Source organism: Nelumbo nucifera, chromosome 6 (genome assembly GCF_055504915.1).
Source record: "Nelumbo nucifera cultivar China Antique chromosome 6, China Antique-T2T, whole genome shotgun sequence".
Lineage (NCBI taxonomy): Eukaryota > Viridiplantae > Streptophyta > Magnoliopsida > Proteales > Nelumbonaceae > Nelumbo > Nelumbo nucifera.
The window spans coordinates 42,557,578-42,562,209 of NC_142654.1; positions in this window are offsets into that span (position 1 = coordinate 42,557,578).

The window sequence follows — 4,632 nt, forward strand, 5'->3', positions numbered from 1 at the left end:
GTTTGTATGCATTACAAGTTGCAACACGGGTGTTCTACTCTCCACACTTGGTTAGGATTAGAGACTGAGTGCTCAAATCTACTACTTCGTTGGTATAAAGCAGAGGAGATGTGATGCCAAAATCCACCTTGCAAGTTGTAACACGGGAGATATTTTGTTTTTTTTTTTTTGTATCATGTCCATGTCAACCTTTTCTTTAGCAGATTTTGTCCATGTCAACCTTTTTTTTTGCCATCGTTGCTTGCCCTTAGCCTCGTCCGTTTCCCGGTGTATAGCTGCGGGGGATTTACCTTGTCCGTTTGCCACTATACTAGCGGTGCCCCTACTTTGCAGGGTCAAACGAGTTCACATCTGCGCCCCAAGGGAGCGCCCCACAGCACATCCCCTACTATCTCCCGATAACAAGTACGGGAGATGATGAGACATTATCCGGAGATGTTCCCAATACAAAGTGGAGATGTGCTGTGGGACATTGTAGGGCACTCCCTTGTGGGACTCTGGATCTTTTGCCCATGCCTACCCACAATACACTATCCCCCATGAATTGGAAATATCTTCCCTTGCATAATATTATGCAGAGGATGAACTGTTCTTCATGTGTGACTGAGATAAACATGGACAGGAGATCCGGAGTCCTCTTGTGGGGGGTGCAGATGTGAAGTCGGGGAAAACAACCGAAAAGTAAGAAATCAATGCTGTAATTGAGTCTTGATTTTTAGAAAATTGTGGGTCTTTCATCTAGTTTAAAATCAACCCTCTCCCCGCCCCCCCCCCCCCCCCCCCCTCTCTCTCTCTCTCCTAATATTGGGTCCCATCGGGTACCACACAACCCCTTCTATCTCCGTCTCTCCCCCAAATTAGGACGTCAGATCCCACAAAACATCTATCTTTTATCCTTGGGCCCCATCAGGTATCAACCCCCTCTCCCCCTAATTATGACAATGGATCACACAAACCTCTCTTTCTTAACATAGGCCCCACCAAATCCCACACAACTCCCTCTCCCTCCAATTATGACATTAGATCCTACACAACTCATCTATCCCGCTCTCTTATTCATGACACCAAGTCCCACATAATCCCTCATCTTTTCACTTTTCACTCTTTCTTAGCGATGATTAGCGATGATCATTTATGATCCGGTCCGCCCTGACTTGCCTTGTTTGGCTCACAAATTTTTGGGCCTAAACAGCCATATTCCTCAAAGCTTGGCTTGACCCAAACTCGCATCAAGCCCACACACAATGAAGGTCGGGGTCGGCCTAAGAAAGAACAATTTTATGAAAATAAAAATAATTTAAGAAACAATTTTAGAAATGGGGGTAGAGGTATAAATTAGGCTGCGTTGGATTGGCATGAGACACTTTGGGGACCACCCGTGCTTTGGCGGGCCATGTTGTGATGGCCTGCAAGCCATGCTAAGCCATGCTTGCCTCCTCTATGATATTCAAAGGTCAGGCCTTGCTCAGCCCATGGCCCGAGCCCAGGTGGGCCAAGTTGGGTCGTAGGCTGGGCTAGGCCATGAGAGTCATTTTTTTTTAAATCATAAAAATAACAAAAAAAAATTGAGAATACATTCACAAAATAGACGAAAAATTAAAAAAAAAATCTTAAAATTTTATTTTATATGAATTTTGATGTATAAAATTGTTTGTATATGAAATAATAAAATGAAATTAAAAAATTACAATACAATTGGAATAAAATAGTATAATAGAATTGAAAATAAACACACACACACACACATATATATATAGGCTGGGCCAGGCCGGGCCAGCCTACAGGCCTAAAAACCCAAGCCCAGAACATCCTGCGTGTTATAGTGACGGGCCGGGTCTGACATGGCCCGATTTACCACTCTAATGCCCCATTCGCTTTTCGATAACTCACCTGGGTAAATGCACTTACTTGGGTAAGTCTTTCCCAGGTAAGTGCATTTACCCATGTTCTTTTATTTCCCATGTAAATAAGGCAATGACCATCTTAGCCATAAAAATTCTATTATTAAAAGAGGCATTTTTGTCCCATCCAAGTATTGGCAATTTTCCCCTAAATGGGAAAGTTAATTGACCCACCTAGGAGGTAAGTGATACCCAGAAAAATAAACTTTCACCGGTCCCCACCTAAATCTAAAAAATGAACATGAGTTTCTTGGTCAATGAAAATCAAAATCCCATTGACCAATTTTGTCCCCTCTCAAAATCCAAAAAACAAATGCCCCCTAAATGATGGTTTATTTAATTCAAAATCAAAATTTACAAAGCACCCCACTTCTATACGGATTCCACCATCCTATCTGAAAGAGAACTTCTGCACCATGGACCGAGTCAATTACAACCTTAAGTTTCCTCAATGAGTGGCCCACCTTCTTGATCTTCCAAGATGGCCATCTACTGATCCTATGATGCCTGCATGTCCGTTCGTGGTGAGGCATACTGCAAAGGAAACAAATTAAATGCTATTATTGTAAATCAGTTCTGTTATAAAACAGCGATGAGGAACCACGACGAAGTGTTGCTAATTAATCTTTAACTAGAAGAAAAAATAGATACCCGTCAAATAAATGGTCTCTAGCCAAAAGAAGAAAAGGGATTTTATGATTCAGTCCACCCCTAGGTGGAGCTAGGATTTACTAGGGGTGGACTGAATCTTGTCGGTGGATTGATGCCAAATTCACGGGCAGGATGTGATTTATAGGGGGCTATTAGTAGACATGGAGGAGGCTGCAAAAAAAAATTCTGAGGGGGATTGCAGTCCAAAAATCCCAAGAAAAAATAGATGGTCGTCACTCAGACCTTTCGTCACCTATCACGTAGATACCTGTCAAAAAAAAAGTAGATCCTCATGCTCAGGGAAACATTGGAACTCGTACACGCTAATTAATCTTTAGCCAAAAGACTCGCACGTGCTAATTAATCTTTAGCCAGAAGAAAAACTAGATACCTGTCATCAAGATTTGAAATTTCACAACGTATCGGTCTGTAGTGGCTGATATGTTGTGTTTCGTCGAGCATCTGATACATGGAACATCTAGAATTTGTATGTTTCTTTTATTTTTGTTCATATCGATCAGATACGGGCCTGTATCGGACCGTTTTGGGTCTATATTGGCCGATATAAGCCTGATAACATAAATGTCAAATTTGAATTTAATAGTATTCTCTCTCTTATTTTTGGCAACTTTTAAATGTCAAATTTAACTTCCCTCTTTTGCCAAATTTAAATTATATGATTCTTAATTAATTATCACATTTCACTACACGCCATTAAAGGTGAATTAAATAGTACATTTAAGGCAATTTCAATTTTGAATTTGAATTTGACGTGTCACTACATTTGCGTATAAAAATCACAAATAGGTGACCAAAGGGATTCAAACCCTAATCATTTGTTTTCAACAACTACAAGCCCACCACCACACCATACCCTCAATGCTTGGCATATTAATATGTATTATTATTCTTAATTAAACGCTCTTTTTAGATTATAATATATTCAAAATATATAATTATCTTCTTCAATAACATATATTTTTTATTTTAGTTTAAATTTTTTATAAGACACCTATCTTGAAAAGTTACCCAAAAGAATAGAGAGAATGACGGTTCAGCCCAGGGTCAAAATTTCTAGGCCCAAAGTATAATTGGGGTAGGTGCCAGGTCGGAAATTATGCCAATTCACAGACAAGCATTGGTGTATAGAGTGGGGTTTTTTGACATTTTGATTGTTATAGCTCTGTAGTGGAATTCAGAAATCTGCATTGTTCCTATCTGTACTTTTCCGAAAAAAATATCACTCTAATCGAACATCTGAGTAAAAAGTTATGGCCTTTAGAAGTCTGCATTAATGTGCTAAAAATTTCAAAACACCGAGTGGTTTTCTAAAACCAGGGCTGGTTCATCAACATTTAGTTTGATTAGCTGGGTCAACAGTTTGGGCCATTTTTTTACCCAATCTTATTTTAGGGGTATGACTGAACCGGTCAAAAGCTCTGAGTCATGGTTCAATCGGTCCAACTGGCCAATCCATTCCTATTTTCTAAACAATGATAAATATTAATACAAATTATATTGATTCTTTAAAAAACTATGGTATGTGTGTATGTATGTATACATTTTAATTCTTCCATGATTCCATCATTTTTCAAGAGTTTCGAATTGTATTTCGATATTTCGCACTTCGTATAAATAATTGAAATATGTTTTTTATGTTTAAATAACTTGTTTATAGTCATATAAAACTCATATTTATTATTATTAATATAGTTTTTTTAAGATTTATATAGTTTCTCAGTGTATCCATGTATATCTTAATTGCCTTACCGATACATCTCTTAAAATTGCCTTATCGATACACATTGCATTTTTGATACTTTAAACCTTGCCTATCATGGTCTTTATCCATAAGAAAAAATAGACACCCATCAGATAAATAGTGACAGACCTTGGTTTTATCCCCTTCCTCTCTCTCTCTCTACGTGAAAAAAGAAGTATACTCGGGAAATGGCGAGGTGTGTACTTGATTACTTGCATGCTCGGTAGCGTTAAGTGTGCATCTACCCGCACACTCACTTTATAGCAAACTCGTGTATATTCCATTTTGTTAATGGAAAGATTCCATTTCACAAAAGGA